Source organism: Papaver somniferum, chromosome 5 (assembly GCF_003573695.1).
Source record: "Papaver somniferum cultivar HN1 chromosome 5, ASM357369v1, whole genome shotgun sequence".
Lineage (NCBI taxonomy): Eukaryota > Viridiplantae > Streptophyta > Magnoliopsida > Ranunculales > Papaveraceae > Papaver > Papaver somniferum.
This window is the reverse complement of record NC_039362.1, coordinates 6818395-6837528: the sequence shown is the minus strand read 5'-3', so window position 1 is coordinate 6837528 and position 19134 is coordinate 6818395. Positions and strand designations below refer to the sequence as shown.

The 19134-nt window shown below is 35.4% G+C and overlaps 1 long non-coding RNA gene across 3 annotated transcripts; it reads right to left on the bottom strand.

The window, feature by feature from the left end:
- Positions 1-8036: 8036 nt before the first annotated feature.
- Positions 8037-16229, bottom strand: LOC113280945. Of its 3 annotated transcripts, XR_003325853.1 has the most exons (6): positions 12978-16229; positions 11856-12080; positions 11382-11459; positions 10569-11189; positions 8377-9599; positions 8037-8272 (listed from the first exon to the last, which is right to left on the bottom strand). It is a non-coding gene; the product is annotated as an uncharacterized LOC113280945 (long non-coding RNA). The 3 variants fall into 3 exon arrangements; XR_003325852.1 differs by having other exon boundaries at positions 11856-16229; XR_003325854.1 differs by lacking the exons at positions 10569-11189; positions 11382-11459; positions 11856-12080.
- Positions 16230-19134: the final 2905 nt, after the last annotated feature.

Genomic DNA, 19134 nt, shown 5'->3' with positions numbered 1-19134 from the left:
GTCAAGGTTTTATCCACAATGGGGTTTCCTTGTCAAGGTTTTAATGAGGCAACATATTCGAGTCCAGCTATGTTCTAAGTTTGCTTACTATTGTACTCTTTTCTTTTAGTTCAGATTTTGTCCCTTTGGGTTTCCCTGGCGAAGTTTTAACGAGGCAATTAACTTAGATTCATCGATCTGTGAAGATCGTATTGCATGTGATAAACTACATGTAAAGTAAGAGACAACATGTGAAGTACATGTGAAGAGTTGTATCAAGGTTTTTCCATGTCAAAGTTTTAATGAGACAATTGATTTCGGCACAAGTCATCAAGGAGAGGACTACATTTGAAGAATTACATTCGAAGCACTGCATATGAAATTCCATTGGACCGCACAAGGGGGAGTGTTGTAGGGCCTATGCCCCATATATATGCGGCCCAACTAGGTAGTTAGGGTTTTCCCATGGTTGTATATAAAACATACTCTGCTATGTAATATTGTTGTTGTCCATCTACAGAATCTCACTTGTCGTTTCTTATATCCTTGGTTTTCTCTCTGTTTTTCCCTCCAACAGATTTATTATATTAGAACTAGTAATAAAACACCAAGTTGACCGATTTTGGAGTACAAAAACTCTGTTCAAATGCTCGGATCTATTCAAACTCCATATTAAACAAAATTGATACAAAAACTACAAATTTATAAAAATTGATACAAAAACCCCAAACAAAATTGTTTTCATCAAATTTTAAGATGAAACCGAAATTAATTAGTTTCATCAGGTTCTTTGAATTTTTTTTTTGGAAGGGTTATTTTATCATATAATAGCTAAATGCAAGGAATGATTCGTAGCAGTTTGTTTTTTTTTTTTTGGGCCACCAATAATGTTGATATTTAGGAAAAATAAATTGTAGTCATACAAATCGTCCTAGAGGGGAACGATCCATAAGATAATAATACTACACATTGACTGCAAAAACCTACCTTTATAGAACCACTACCTTGATGATTTGTTGCAAAAACCTATATATATTTTTTCTTGCAAACCTACATACAGAAGAATTCTCTTCTTCAAGTTGAAAATCTTCTCCTACAATGGCAGATAAATTGAAAATCGACCTAAATCTACCTCTAATTGAAGAATCCAGAGCGATTGGAGACATCACTGGGATCAAGAAGATCCAGAGCACTTGGAGACATCACCGGGATCAAGAAGCATTTATGTAAAAAAAATTGTAAGAAGAAATGGACGTGTCAGAAATGTCCAAGAAAATATGCTGTTGAAACTGATTTGAAAGCTCATTCTAGAAGATGCAACAAAAACAATACTTCTGCTTGAGAAATTTTTTTGAATAAATGAGCATGTTAAAATTGAAAATTTAAAGTTTTTTGTGGACTCGACAGATTTACCAGTTCAGTACTCTCTGCAGTGTCTATTTCAAATTTTCTTTTGTACTGAAAATATTTCTGCTGACAGAACCTCATGTTATATACAGGGGTAGTTGTCAGGTGTACATGAGTTCAGCCTCACTGTTAATGCATTGAGTGTAACTTTTGAATAAACATGTATTAAGTAGGAAAACAGAAACATGACTTATATTCATAAATCACAAGCCGCCTATCTCGAATAATAAGAAACACAAACTAACATTAGTAAGAAAAATCAAACACGTACATATTTCTTTCCTTTTCTTTCCATAATACTATAGAACTACCATGCTAAATACTACTGTAGCAGCAGTGCCACACCGTTGCAAAACGTTATTTCATAACCACAAACACTACCCACCACCTTAAATAACAAGATGTATCAGATCCAGAAATGACGAAACTCAAGTAGATCTTACATACACACCCTCACTGCTTCAACACAACATGATTTTAGTTTAACAAGGAGAAATGCCGTCATAACAGCGGTTGAGCCCGGGCAATAAACTAGCATAGTTTATTGCAGGTACATACCCGATAATGGAAAGTGGTTTATTTCCGTCTATTACCAATTCTGAAGCTGATATTGCAGGTACATACACATTTTGCAAGACCAAATCGGTCTGAAGTTTTGTCAAACCTGTCCATTAAACACGAGGTAAGTCTTTTAACTCAAAAGAGCATTTTCTTTCTAGCATTCCATTTAAAAGTGGCTTTTAGGTACACATTTCTAGAAACACAAATAATTTTGTGGGTTCATTGGTTTTGTCCAACAACCTTTATATGCATTAAGTAGTAGTGGAAATAGGCACTACTGCACTTTATGAATTACTTAACCACCAAACATTTTGAGGTAAAAAATAAAGAAAAGATTTTAGGAATAAGAAAAAGTTGTTTGAAGCACTACTTGAGCAATTATGGTTGAAGCAAACAGGTTGATACATGATAATTGTAGTTGCGGTTGTTTTAACATGGCAACTAACAGATTTGTATGTGAGATATGTAACAGAGGTTTCCAAAGAGAACAAAATCTCCAATTACACATAAGAGGACACAATTTTCCTTGGAATTTGAAACCAAGAAACAAGGAAGAAATAAGTAATAAGAGGGTCTATGTATGTCCTGAGGCAAATTGTGTGCATCATTGTGACACCCCGAATATTAATCCTTCTTAGCTGATAGAGTTACAACCTGATTTGAAGCATCAAACCAAGTTTACTGATCCTAAGAATCATAATTACATAATCTGATTCCAAAAAAACAATCCATCTGATATTAGATAAGTGAAAATCTCTCGAGTGATATGAGTATAATAATGTGTTGTGTTACAGATTAACAAAACAATACGTAGATAAAAGATAACAAACATCTTCAGTTCATATTGTTTATCTTTTATGTGCGTATTGTTTTGTTAATCTGTAACACAACACATTATTATATTCATATCACTCGAGATATTTTCACTTATCTAATATCAGAGGGATTGTTTTTTTGGAATCAGATTATGTAATTATGATTCTTAGGATCAGTAAACTAGGTTTGATGCTTCAAATCAGGTTGTCACTCTATCAGCTAAGCATAATTAGTATTTGGGGCGTCACAAGTTGGTATCAGAGCTCACTATTAGATCTTACATGGGAAACAATAGATGATAGTTAGTATCAAGTGGTGAACTGAATTCGTTTAATATTTACTAATACAGATTTAATGGTATAATTTTGAGCTCACTATTAGATCTTACATGGGAAATGGTAGATAATTCTTAGTGCCAGATAAATAACTAGATTAGTTTAGAACTGAATTGAGTTGTGAGATAAATCTTAATCACTAAAAGCTATCAAGAATTAAAATATTTATCTGATTGATTCGTTTTCCTGATGTGTGTATATTGTATGAAGTAAAATTTTAAAGTTAAAACTAGGTACGATATAGTTTAGAAACTGATAGAGATTAGGGAGGGGCTAGTTTAAAATTATGAGCATGTAGTCAATCCAAAACCGTCAAATAGTTAGATTAGTAATTCTAATAGATTCTAAATTCATTTAAAAGTTTGAGTACCTTTACATATACATAAAACCTTTTATCTATTGAACTAGACACTAGTGTGAAGAACTCACATATAATCATCAGTTAGAAAGTAAATTAGTGTACCAAAATCTAAATTCCAAACAAATTCAGATCTTCATAGTAAAGAATACACAAAGTTATGTCGATTTTCATAGTCGCATCTTAAAATGGTGTTTAAAATTCTCTAATTATTACATAAGTGAATTTGTTTTGAAATAATTAGTATACTCAGAAGTAACGATAATAATTACTATCTAAAATCTTATAGAACTCGAATTTGTGAAAAATTATAATTTTAAGTTCTGGTCAGAGTGGATAATTTGATTATCCAGAAATTGCTTAACTTTTTCTCGGATTAATTTTTGATATTTGTGTTCCCATTGTAAAACGGAATTGTATGTTTGTGATGTGCCTATGTGTGAATAATTTATGTATACTTGTTTTGTGCTTGATTATAGTATATGAAAGTAGGTATACTATTTAGTACTAAAAAAAATTTAGATGTAGATGAATCCATATATAATCATTTTCGAGGTTAATAGAGTATATACACAAAGAAACTAAAAATAGTTGGCAATATGAACATAGACAATTACGTTTAGAAATATTAATAGTCATTATCAACTGGTCAACATTTAGTGTAATAATTGGACAATCAACAAGAATAATAATAATAATAATGTATATATATTTATTAGTCTTTAACCGAGTAGTTCTTATAAAATACATCACGAGTTAGTCATAAAATGGTAATTAAATGAAATTACATTGAATAGAAATTGATCTCGAGAGCAACCATGAATCTTATATTACTTTTAAGATAACACAATAATTTAATATGTTAATTAGATAATAATATGGTACGCAAGCATAATAACTTGTTCAATTAATGTGGTAGTATGTCGTTGGAGCTTAGCTTGTTAGGCTTCCAACTAGTTTCATGTAATAATGATTATTGAATAATTAATTAGATAATAATTAATAATTATACAAATAATTGATAATAACAATAATTATATACTATCAGGATATATTATTATTTTGCTTCAAAAAAAAATCAGGATATATTAAAATTTTATGTCGACTTAGATTTAGATCATATTAAATTACCAACGTCAATATTTAAAAAGATATAGTATACGGATCCTGTATGAATAAATAAAAAATTATATCAATCTTTACGTGAATGTAGAGTTATATTTAGAAGATTAAGATTTAGTGTACCAACTGGGTTATCAACAACCCAATGACGACAATAATAAGGATAATGAGAATAACAATACAATTGATAATAGTATTTGAGTAATTAGGTTAATAACAAATTTATAGTAGATAGCATCTAAAAAATTATATATCGTATAACAGTAAAATTAAAATATCATATATTATTCATTGACGTGAAAAATTGAATTTGAATCAATGTTCTAAGGAAAGGTGATGTCTATGATGGACAAAGGACGGTCAAGATTCTACAAAATTTGGACGACAGAGATATGCCTCGTCCCGACCACATCTAACCACTTAACCTCAACCATGACACATAACCTTACCAGCCTCGGCCAGACCATATCTAACCACTTAATCTCAACAATAACACATAACCCTTCCGCTTAACGCCTTAGCCACACTACACTTAACCATCCAGGTTAACCCACAACCCTAAACTTCTTAGCATGAGCTTCTCCTATCATTGTCATCTGAAATATTTTGACAGTTTGTTAAGGGCTCTTCCGTTCAAACAAAAGTCCACTTATAACTCATCTTGGCTTATTAAAAAAACCATTACAGTACTTCATCAATTACGTATAAACCAAACGAAAAAAAACAGAAGACTAATTTCGTTAAACATTTTAATCACATTCAGTTTATTCAAAGTAGTGCACCTACACGTATATACTGGTACATGGGATATTTAATTAGTACTTTTTTGTTTCATTGGTGTAATAGGACATATTCTATGATTTTTTCTTCTTCCAGGTTATTTGGCTTCTTCTTACGCATGGATACACAATGAAATTGGGGATATTGTATAGTTAACTCAGCGCCTCCATCCTCTTCTTATTTAAGAACCATTCTAGAAACATCTGTACTTAGTGCAAGAAAAGCTTACACAAATGATCCAAAGAAAAAAGCTTGAGATAGGAGCAATGAGTTAGAGAAACATGAAACTTTTTTGTTGAATTGTGATGGTTAAATTTGACATATAGAAAGACAAAATGATGTCCATTACTACTGGCGAGTATTTATACTTTGGATGGCCTTAAAATATCTGGATATGGTGATAATGCTGCTTGATTAAGTTCTTAATTACATACTGGGTTCATGTATGTGTTGTGCAGCGTAAGAACCATTTAATGTATGGGTACTATCTCCTCGAAATGATAATTTTCCCTGGAAGTTCAAGTCCTGATCCGGACACACTTGATATCTATTACCAACGGGAATGTATAACTATTTGGCCGGGACTAAATATACATTATATTACCATCCCTAAAATCAAGCGAATATATATACTAACACCAAAAATATTTACGTGGTGCCGTCTGAAATTTAAGCACCCATTGTACTTATTAAGGCAGCCATAAAATCGAGCTACACTCTGATAAAAACCTGAAGTCAACAAAGTGGAGCACTATTTGTTGTTCGTATAGGTCGTACAACTGAGAGCATACCGTCTTGAACCTTCAGAATACCGTTGAACACATACACGATCCAATCAAACCAAGTGAAACAACTAACCGTGAGTGTTCATATAAATCGGCGTCCGATTTTTAAATATTTGTTAACCAAACAAATATGTTGAGCTAATTTCCACCAAACGTTAACGATCCCTATATCGTGATAGATATATATTTAGTGTGCAGCATCTCATAGGACTATTTTACTTAAAGAACAGACACACCGGACAAATATTATGACATGGCCCATCTGCATCTAATCTTAATCTAAACACTTACTCAATCTTGATCCCAAGTCCAAACCATGTCGGGATCGTTTATGGGGAGAGTGCTATATTACTCTTCTCTAGATTCTTCTGTTCTCTGTTCTTTTTTATTCTATAGCTTTTGGTTTAAGACCGTAAGCACCATATAAGAGATATTAGTAAGAAAATAAATGGCACCAAGTAAGAAAATAAATGGCACCAATTTTTGACTACACAAGTCTTTTTTGTCTTAAACCGAAGAAGATGCTTATAACGGGAGGTTGAGCCCGGCCGTAGGCCGGGTGATACCTAGTTAGTCATATGAATAAATATATATAACAAAATTGAACCTACATCAAATTAATACAACACTAGATTATTAAACTATAAATATTAGCACGGAGAACTTAGGTATACTTATTATAGTTGAACCTAGAGAAGAGTGGTGCTGACCGTTTTTTCATTGTTCTTGTGGAAAAACAAGATACAATCGGTAGAAATATGTAAGCATAATATAATAGGAAGGATTCGCAGCAGTGTATTGAGTTGAGTTGATTTTTTTTTTTTTTTCCTGGCCACCAATATGTAAGCATATATATAAGGATTCGCAGCAGGCTTGGGAGATTCGCCAGAAAGTGAACTTACATGGGTACTAGTGGAAGCTGAAGATGAAGCCGCAGACTCGAGTGCAGCACAACAAGATAAGTTTCCAGGTGAAGAAGGCAAGCACCTCGAACAAGTTGTCGAGGGTGAGCAGCAATTGGTCTTAGCAAATCATGGGTTGAATACGGGAAAAGGGAGACTTTTCACCTTGGAAACTAAGATTTCTCCTCTGCTCATGGAAACACACAGTTTCTTTAAGAGATGCGGCGGTCGTTTGCTGCCTTTTAGTCGTGGCACGGAATTGTCAGTTGTCAAGGCTCCAGAGCAAAAGGATGCAATTCTGATCGAAGAGCCTATTGATGACAGCAACTCACAGAAAGAGCCTTCTGCAGAAATTGCAGCATTAATTCCTCTAACCACATCCATATCACTAGCAGCTGATGAAACAAAGGAAAAATCATCTGGTGATGGTGCAGTTGGTGGTACTGGTCACTATTTGGAAAACGAATTGGGTCTGCAGCTGCATCAGAAAGTATTACTGAATCTCCCAAGCCTTCAAGACGTTCATTGTCACTAGCAGAAATCACAAATTAAGGCTGCTCTGTTGCAGCAGGCTAATGTGACAACCCACGATCTCGTTCGTAAGCTCAGATCAAGACAGAAAACAAGAGAGGATATGTTGGCTTTCTCTGGTTTTGTGAGGGGAATCTGTAAGGTACAGATAGAGGAATATGGATCCCGCTATGTGGTGCTGAAAAGAGAAATAGATTTAGGACATATCAATTTTTCCTGGAAAATGCAGGTTCCTTCGATTTCAGCTCCAGCACTTGGTACACTTCGAGCTTCGCCACATTGCTGGGTTCTTTGATTGATGCGTGTTCAGGTAAATTTGGCTCATGTTCTGAGACCAATTTGTGGACCTGGGATAGTAAGTAGTTTTCTGATTCATAGATCAAATTACTGGTAACATTTGCAAATTTGTTTGGAGGTAGTTTTACTGTTTCCATTGAGACCTTTTTTTTTTTTCCTACTTAAATTTATTTTGTTATTTTTTATTTATACTCTTTAATGTTTTCTATCAGAGATAACTGCACTTACAATAGATAGAATTAAAAGTGATAGAATTAAAAGTGCATCTAGGAAAATCCTGCATTAGCTTTTCTAACTCATGGATTTGTGCCAGCCAGAGAAAACACCTTGCACGTCAAATTAGCTTCCAATCCTTGATGTAGGCTCTGACAGAGCTGAATCTTCTGCTAACAATAGTACCTGTTTAATTAAACCCATTAGCTCAGAGATGCTAATAACTAGAAGATTACTTTGAGTCTGATAAAATCTGCTAAATGTTGTTTGCAAAAAGAAAAGAGACATACCAAAGAAACGAAGTGCGTCAGATTCTCAAGCCCTCTTGTCATCTTCGACCTGATGGCTTTCGCCACACTGAGCATCAACGTCATCACCCAGACAACTACCTGAGTTCAGTGAAACTAAACTCTCAACATAGACTGCAATTCTTGAAGAGTATACAATTGAATCCTCAAAGACAAATAGAGATCTACTTGTTTCATGTTTTGGGTCATATTGATGGACATGAAAACCAATATCGGTTCTTTAGAGATTGTAAGGGCACAACAGTTGTAACCAACCCAAAATGTTTTATCATATCAACGGTAAAAAGCTTATTCCAAGACCTTCTCCCTTCACAGTCCTTCAACTCCCATACCTCAACACCAATGCTACGATTAAAACCACATATACAAAGAGACCCTCCCAACACACACAGATGTGTTCTGAACACTTCACTTAACAAGTCTGGCCATGGCATCTCTTGAAACATCTCTTTCTCAAAATCAAAAGAAAGAATAACTCTATTGCAGACTTTAGATCCCTCAAATGTGCGATATGCTTCCCAATGAATAACTCCATCAACGGGCTCCTGAGCTACATCAGACTGGCCATAAACAACATAAGGAATGCTCTCAAGTGTTATCCAAGTGTCCGATCCTAATGTATAGAGGTGAACCCCAGACACCTGGGTTTCATCAGATCTGCAACAATTATTGCCGTATTTGGTAAGACATACCACTTTGAACTCCCCAATTTTTGTATATATAATCATAACCAAACCCACACTGTATAGCTTTGTGGATGTTTCCGTAAGATGTACTAGTAATTGGCGTATCTCGTGGAGTTTCCGGCAATTGCTTATATTCATTTGTGGATGGGTTCCATAGGCAAAGGATATTCATGTTGGAAGGACTTGCGCAAACCAAACCATTACAATATCCATGAAAATTTAGATCACTATGATCGGTGCTCACTGCATACGGGAGATTGGTATTAACAGAACCAGTACATGCAGATAATGAGGGATCATAACATATGGTGTAAATTTGATGCCGCCAATCTTTCGTAAAATTTATCGTAAAACTTAATTTGTCCATTTCAGCAGCATGATGTAGGTGCTGTTGAACAAACCTACGACCATTCAGTAACTTGTACCAAGACTTGTTTACACACCTGAATCGCCCAACTGACTTCACGGGCAACCTAACACAGATATCCAACATGACATCATCTGGGAGGTTCATCTTCGCTGCAATTTAGAATACGGCACAAGAAATCAGATTAATTTCAGCATGAATATATCTAATAGACTGAGTATCTACTTAAAAATGCAAACCCATGTAATTTCAAGTACAAGTGGTCTTTATTTTCAACCGAAAAAGGTAAACACGAGGACTTCCTAAGTGGTCGCCCAACTTAGTACTGCTCTCACCCTCTTTTGGTTGATTGCTGGCTTGCCAGGCCAATCACGACCTTCCTCCTTTATCCTGGCTTAGCACTGGCTGTGTCGAAACTACACAGGCGGAGTTGGTCTTAATTTTTAACATGAAATGAAAATAAAATTATAAAACATTGTAAGAGAGAGTAACATCAGCAACAAGAAAACTCTACTATTGGATATGATCATAGGCTCAAGTTATGCTCGTGCGTTCATAGAGAACCGAAACTATGCAAAGCTTGTCCAATTTCGGCAGACTCTATCTAAGCTACTTTGATGGTTGAACAAGCTGAATCAAACGAATTAACCAAATAATGATCAATTAAACAACCATGAATCAAGATATATGTAGAGTGTAAAACAAATGAGGTAATAAATAAGGTGGTCTAGATATCTGTGGGTTCCTTTTCACTGCAGAGAAAATATGTTATTACCATGACTTCAAATTTAGTTCATTATTTTAGGTATTCATTAATGGTCCGGTCTATGTTTGCCTAAAATCTACCTACAGATCGAGAGTCTTTTGATCACAACAAGCAGATAAGTCCTACAATAACAACAGGATGAGCTAAAACTAGATTCCTGGCTTTGCTTACCCAATTTTGCATAATTGATCCAAAACAAATAACATATCAAACAAAATTGTCACAACTTCACTTGAAACAAGAAAATAAATACAGCTGACAGAAACAACAAGCCCTAAACTCTTGCAAAATAAAGATTCAGGGAAAAATCCTGATAATAAAGATGTAAACCAAATGAGAGATATTGAGATTTTACCAAACTCTAGCTGTGTGTTTAATGCTACTGGCCAAGCTGAGAAGAAGGAAATGAAGTTGTTTTCCTTTCATGGGTAGAATCTTAAAAGCACATTTCATCAATCTGAGGCATTGTGGTAATTTACTGGAAGATCAAGGTCAATAATATAAATGAAAATGAACTGTTACCAGTCAAACCAAATGTGATTCCAATTTACTCGATAATCCCCACTCAAGTATATGGTTTGTGTCTTGTGCAAAATGAGAGAGGACCATATGTATAGTTTGGCTAAAGATTGTAAAACAGCTGGAACATAAATTTTAAAAAATTCTGCAATAAAACTGTAATCAGAATAAAAGCAACTGATCGACCACCCCAATCAGATTACAGCAAGACAATGAGTCGAGGAGTTCTAGACTGTGAATTATGCTAACTTCTGTTTTGAGAGGAAAACTCATAATGATATTTGAGACTGAGGGATTCTCCTGCTTTTACTGTATAACAAAGTTTTCCTACGGATTTCTCACACGAAACAACCTTTTCATGATAAGCAGGGAAGCAAGGAAATCCGAGGCTAGTCCTGATGTAAGAAGAGGTCACCAAGTAGCAATTCAGAAAACCTCTCTTTCATCCTATCAATCTCTACACAACAACAGAAAGAAGAAATATCAGATGATATGAAGGAAAATTTTATTTTGATATTGGGAGCACTGAAGAAATAAAGAGTTGAAGTGTGACATATGGGGAAATCACCCTCCATGTATATTTATGTGCATATTTTGAAAGTGCAGGTGAACCGCATAAAACATTAGTATAATACAGATGGATACACACCATATCAGTCGATGGCTGCTCAAACTTCATCAACTGAAAACCCCTTATCCACTAAGTGAAAACATTTTCAGACTTCTCCTGAGAGAGAATGTAAATGTCAAGCACCATATTGTAGCCACAGTCAACGTCTAACAAACCGAAGTACATTCACAACATAGCAAAATCAAATTCATAAACGAAAACCCCTACACTTATACCCAAAACAAATCACATCTAGAAGAAAATCGTAACAATTCCACTACTTCAGTTGGAAACAGCAAACTCCATATAACAGGAACAGATTGGCCCTAACATCTTCCCAAATTAATCCTGACCGAAGGATTTAGGAAAAAATTCTTTTTTTCTTATGTAAAACGTAAAACATGCTCTAAAATGTTCGAATAGCTAAAAACTTGGTAATCCAAAGAATTGAAAAGACAGTAATATAACCGAAAGAACATTAAGTGCTTGTGCGGGGGAAGGAAAAGAACTTACCTAATTAAGAAAACGGAATGCATAAGATTTTGCCATACTCTTGCATTTTCCTTCTTTTTGTCTCAGTATCATATCACACCAACGCTTTTCATGTAATGTTGTACAGTGCTTTGGCTATCACATATCTTTGGCTGCCTTCCAAAAATACTCCTTGGCATTCTAGTAGAGAACCCTGCTCTAGAGGATGTCCCTAATGCTGTGTATCGTTTGAGCCAAGACACTCAGCTAGGAGTGTTTTCGCCCCCAATTAGTACCAGCACAGTTTTAATAGGATTACTTATTTCTTTAAGTTAGAATGAAGAGAACAAAATCACAGACATAAATTTGGAATGCAATCAATAGATCAATGTTTCTGCCAAATGGTTTTAAAACCAAATTGAAATGCAAAAATGCAATGTTGATATGCATACACGATGCAATCTGGTAACTGATAAATTAACAAACAAACAAATGAAGGCTTAACAAACTAACAGAGATAACACTAAACCAGGAATCACTCATGTCAAATTGATAAGCTGGATCAGTTATACATGAAAATCTAGAATTTGCAATCCGTCTTCTTTCATTTTAAAGGTGGATAATCTTATGCTAAACACTGAGACATTCAATTTGCAGTCCAACTGAATGGCCCCCTCCCTCCATTTGAACAAGGAACCTTAGGCATGTATGCACCATTTCTAGAATTGCACCAGGAATGATGCCCTCATTCTTTGAACAATCTAGAATTGATCATAGTTCATTTTAGTTATCTGGGATGGTAGTTTGAACATTGAAATTGCAACCTGTACGGGTAATAACAATGAAGCTTGATACTGCAAAATCAAGGAAGCGGCAAGAGAAAAAACTAGAACAAGATACACACAGCACTGAACGAGAAAACACCAGAACCAAGAAAAGATATCTCTTCTAATCTTTGTTGCTATTCTTTCCATCGTTATCAAACAAGATCATCAGATCTGAACAAGTAGAGATCCCAAACATAAACCAGTAACACCATTAACCACCAACCAAACCATAGATAGAGGACTCAAGAACCTAGACCAAGAACAGGTACCAGAAGATAACTAACATAGAACTTTTGACTGAAATCAAAATGGTACAATTTAGATAGTTGAATCATACCTCAAGATAATCAACGAGTGTTGCTGCTGTTGTTCACCGTTAACAGCAACAATTTGCGGCTGAACCTCGGAACAATTAGTTGCTGTTACTCAACAACAAGTTGATGAGTTGGATTTCCTTGCAAAAACTCTTCTGTATCTTTTCTGGCACAGATATCAACCCAAGGCTGAAAACGAAAATCTCACCATTGATTAATAAACAAAACATAGATCTATTGTGACGGACCAGAAAATTTTTGCTTCCAACGGGACGGGTTACAACCCGCTTGGCAAGCTCCGACTCTCTCGAGAAAACCGGACTTTCAAATTTTTCGGACCCATTCAATTTTACCATGCAAATGTTCATCAATTTACTTCAAACTGCTTTATAAGCAAGCACACGTAGCTTTTATACTTCAAGGGTCATCGGATCCAACAAAGTATTTCAATCGTTTTTACTGTGAAGACACAAGGTCTCTTGCCAGAGTAGTTGGATACCAGCCACCGTTACAGCTAACAGTCTTCCGAGTAGCCACCCGTAGGTGGGGGGGCCCAGTGGGCCTGGTGTACTTGTTCAAGCTAAACCAACAATCTTTCTCAGATGATATGAACTGTTCAAAGAGTTAATAATCATCTTTAGATCGATGGTATGAACTGCCATCATATGCAGCAACCATCCTCTTATATAATAACCATTGCTTAGCTTTCAAGCCTAGACAGATGATATGAATTACCTCGACCAGTAATAATCATCTCTTGTCTTATCAGATGGTATGAATTATCTCAGAGAGACAACTATCATCTCTTCACTAGGTAGTATGAACAGCCAGTACTGGAACTACCTCTTACCAACAAATGTATATATTGCATAAGTTGCAATCATCTCCAAATGGATGGTATGAACTGCCAAGCAGCAACCAACCCTTTCTAGGCAATATGAACAACCTTGCAGATGTGCTGAACCGCATAGCGGCTGCCTACGTACCCTCTCCGTTTCTCGAAAGGATCAAGCACGACCGTATTTCGTCATTCTTTGTTTAGATAGTATGAACTACCTTCAGCAGTAGAAACTATTCCTTTCAATGGATAGTCTGAATTGCATAGCAACAACTATCCCTACTTGTCAAATCACCATCCATATCATTCTTAACAAGATTGGAGTTTAGTCATTATAATGAAAGAAATAACATCTTACAGATCAGCCTCAACCAGTATCATATCAAGTAAATTTAGTGAACAAAACGACAATCCGAAAGGAGCAATTTCTTATATTTCTCATTTTCCTTACATGCCTATTGACAAATTCAGTTGAATCCAGGTTACCCTAAATATAGAATTTATGCACATCAAATAAATTAAAATCAGACTCCTAAGTTATGTATATCCTGTACAGCTCTAAATGTAGATCCCGTTTAAAACTTAAATGGATATAGTGACATATAATCAAATGTTCAGCCTAGTGATGGGAACTGGTCAACGGTGTACCATTTAAGATACCAAACACAAACAGTAAACCTAAGAAGGTGCAAGTATTACGCACAAGAAATTATCCAATGAACTCAAGTTGCATAAGTTGAAGCACCAATACACAGTGAACACAAATGACTACACTAAGTGGTACGGACACCAAATATGGAGCACCAAGAGGCCAATATAAAATGGACACAACATCAAAATTACAGAAGAATATATGAACGCCTTACCTTGATTTCTCTAGTGTATCAATCACAGCTCAATTTCTGGCAACTCCATTACAATTTCCGAATTTCGATTTAATAACAATATTCAATACAACACTTAATATTCAAGTTATTATCCAAGCAGAAACCACAATGTAATATGAGATTCTCAGACCACAGAAATCTAAAGTCAGGGTCACGTCGTCGACACCTATTGACACCGCTTACTCCTCCTTAATATGCTAATTCTACTGATCCTTATGAGATATTTTTACTGTTTACTATCAGATTCAAAAGAAGCATTACCCACACACTAGCAATAATTAATCTGATCAACAAAAGTTAAGCACTTAGCTACTCCGACATCCATTGCAAGAATCAGCTTAAAATCATGGGTTCAATTTGTTTTATCAAGGCTTCCTTAATAATCCACTCAAAGTGATAAGTAGTAAAACATGAAGTTAAAATTAACCAAATGATAACTACACATGAAACAGATAAAACATTACAAGGTTTCAATCACGCGTAGTTCTAAGTCCATTTACCATTTAATTAAGTGAGAAAGAGTATACACACCAATACCATTATTAGAGTGAGAAGATATATTAATAATAGACCATACATGCTTAGAAAGCAAACGTATGGTACCGGCCAAATGAGTACAAAATTGTCTAACCTTCAAGATATAACTTCTGGGACTTTCACCAAACAGGTCATGGGAGTCTTGCTGTCAGCAGAGAGACAGCGCTTTTAGTGTTGTATTTTTCCCCTTTTATAGCTTCCCTTCAACCCGCACACTGGAATTGGATATGAACCTAACAGTCGCACTTCCTTTTCCTTTTCCATCTCGAAAACTCTTCTACTACCGGTCCGTCAATTACATGAAGAAGGAATTCCGACTCGTATGTACTCATTTACTAAAGTTTGTGTTAGAACCCAACATAGCCAGCAACTAAATCAAAGCTACAGTTAGCACTGCTTTGGTATGATGTAGAAAATCATTAGTACCGCAAGCCATAAAGTCTAAAACGAGGTATAAATGAAATGTTGCACAACATGCGATTGCGGGATTTCTACAAATATTGGTAGAGAAATTGGGCAATATAACAAACGAGTTATACAGAGATTTCTACGGCAGTAACAAACATGATTAAAAACTCATTCACAATAGAAATGAAAGATCCCCATCATTTCGAAATATTAAAGTGAATGACCAATGACCCATGCTTTATAATCTGGTTAAATAAGATTAGGGAAAATCCCCATGTTTATATGAACCCTAGTTTTACTGCATTTCAATTCGAAAATGAATTTACAAGAACGTGACGAATCAGACATGCATTTCCAGTGTGATACACAAACTCACAAATTGATAAGAATCATTTGTATCAAATGAGGGAGAACCACTTACCTCTATTCAAATTCTCAAGTTGAAGAATACATACTCATCTTCCCCATTTACAATCAAACCAACATGAACACCATTAGCAACTCGATGCGGCCATACCTCCACAGAGATTACCAGCATCGTGATTTCAGTCGTGTTTCTCTAAGTTTTTAGGAAAGAAGAAAAGAGTATTACCAAGGAAAGAAAAGAAAATGGGAAGGAGAAAAGCCAAACCTAGCTTCCCTCGGTTGGCTTCTTTTATCACTGGTGAAGAAAAGACTAATATGCCCCCTGGCTGGTTTTACAACTCTAAATTCTTATTTTACAATATCTTCTACTAATCAAACACATTATATTACTAATACATTCAGAAGTAACTTTTTAACTTCTGAAAACAAAAAAGCAAGAAGTTAGTTTGGGTGTAAAATTTCAGAACGACTTTTAGAAGCAAAATAGTCGACTTTTTGTGAAGCAAAATATCTTTGTTTCTGGTATCTAAACGCGCTATAAGAAACAACCTACCAGAATTGAAACTTAAAAGGGCTGATGATTTTGTCCGAGATAGTAACTTGATTTTCACCCGGTGCTTCTAGAAAAATCCTACATAGCTTTTCTAACTCTTGGATTGGTTTCATCTAGAGAAAACACCTTACTCTTGGAAATAGCTGCTCATTCCAAGGTGACGAGAGCAGCTAAAAAATTCCTGTGGTGGCTGAGATCAAGATTCAAGACAAGCTACTGGCCAAGCTGAGAAGAAAGAAATGTTCGGTGCAATAATCAAAAACAAAGAAAAATCAAATAAGCAAAAAGTTATTGATACTTAGCTCCTTTATAGTGCAAGTGATTGCTTTGACGAAACGAACAAGCTCCACATATCTCCGCAACAGCAACAGGGCAAAACTTTGAAAAACAGAGTGAGTCGCGTGTTCAACACGCTGTCCTTAAGACATTAGCGTCCGGCTACACTCAAGAGTGATGCTATAGCCCTCACAGGACGGATATCTCCAGGATAAAACACCCTAATACACCTACTACTAGCATATGTAGTAGATGCTCAACTTGAGCTTGGCAACTCCGAAAAAACATTAAGGAAAATCGTGAATGCTAAAGAAAGCAATACAAAATATTTTCCCTTGGGGGTCTCTCTAAAATATAGAGAATCCCCTTGGGGGTCTCTCTAAAATATAGAGAAACCCCTTTACCATATAGGGGTCCCTCTAGAATATAGAGCAACCCCTTTTTTCCATACATTTACAAAATAAGTGAATTTGTTTATATAATTGACAAACTCAAGTTAAGAAGAGCTCCTCCCCTATGTGAGACTAAAAATCTTATATAGTCTCCTAAAAACAACTAAAGAGTGGAAACTCCACTATGTGGGACTAATAAGTTTTCATTCACAAAAGAAACACTAAATTAAAATCTTTAAAAAGTATTTTTATTAATCGTTTTTCCAACAATCCCCCACATGAATGAAAACTCAATAAAACGTGAAAAACACAGATAGATCTTGGTAAATCAACAACCCAATCTCACGACCCGAACTAACTAGACAGATCGTGCATGTTGAATTCATACTAACCATTTCAACGTCCTCTCCTTCACACAGTAGTGTGTTGATCCCAAGGTCATACTATGGATTGCATAAATCATAATAGTATAAAGAGCTTTCATCTTTAGTTTCTCACAAGTGAGACTAAAAGTTTCTTTCACCAAAGTGAAAAATCATGAACTAGTGAATCCTTAGTGACCCTTAGGTCCTAAGAACTAGTAATACCAAGACCATAAAAACAACATAAAACTCATTTTCTCAAAATGAATTAAAAATAGATAAAAACGAAAAACAGGAAATACCACTATAGGCAGAGGTGTCCATGAGGTCTTAAACCTTTGCTTAGTGAGAGATTACCAGAACTACTTGCTAGACAGTGAACGCGATGTCTTGAACTGCTAGCGTTTGGTGTAATCCGCGATAATAACCACGCATGATATATCCAAGGTTGCTTCCAAGCTCGTGTCGTTGTGTCCGTTTTGGCCCTGGACTTATCCTGTTTCTCAGAATGCTCTAGAGAATCAGCTCATATTCTCATAGGAAGCGACCCACTTCCCCATTCAGATAGGTGATATCCATCAAGAGTGTTTACTGCTACACCCCTCTTCAATCTTAAATTGAAACTATAGAACTCATTAAGACTTATTAAAAAGTCATCCTCCACATGCAGTCACACTATCACGTCTACACCATAGGGAAGGGACAGAGAATGAAAATCTCTGATAGTGTTTACCTTTACCCACCACAAATTAGTTTCTCATTCGAAACCTTGATCATGGGATCTCCAGTCAGCAAGGTTGAGTATCCTTCATGGTAAGTTTAATATATAAGCTTAAGCCCCAACCCCCTCGATGCATTTTTAACTATCTCTTTGTACAAACATTTCGTCAAAGGTTGCGCGAAATTCTCCTTGGACTTTAGCCAATCAATGGAAATAACGCCGATTGAGATTAGTTATTACTTAGCTTTAACTATTATAGCTTGGCTAACACAATGTATAGATATAGCTGGCACAGGCCTATGCTAGAGAGGAATGTCTTCTAGAAAGCATCTTAGGCACTCGGCCCCCTCTCGTGCTTTATCTAACGCAATACTCTCAGATTCCATAATGAATTGAGCAATATATGTTTGTCTGAAAAACTTCCAGAAACAAACCCTCTTGCTAGAGTGAAAACATATCCACTCGTAAACTTAGACTCCTCTGAGTCAACTATCCAGTTTGCATCACAAAGTCCCTCAAGGACAACAAAATACCTTTCATAAATAAAACAAAAGGTAATAGAGTATTTTAGGTACCATAATACTCTATTAAGCGCATCCCAATGCTCTTGTTCTGGACTACAAGTATATATACTTAACTTACTCACAATATAGGTAATGTCTGGACTCTTACAGTTCATTAAATTCATCATACATCCTATAACTCTTGAGTATTCAAGTTAAGATATTCCATTACTCTTATTTTTCTCGAATCTACAAGAAGAATCGTACGTAGTAAGGCATGCTTACAATCAGACTGATTGTATCTCATAAGCACAAATTCAACACAATGAGAATGACT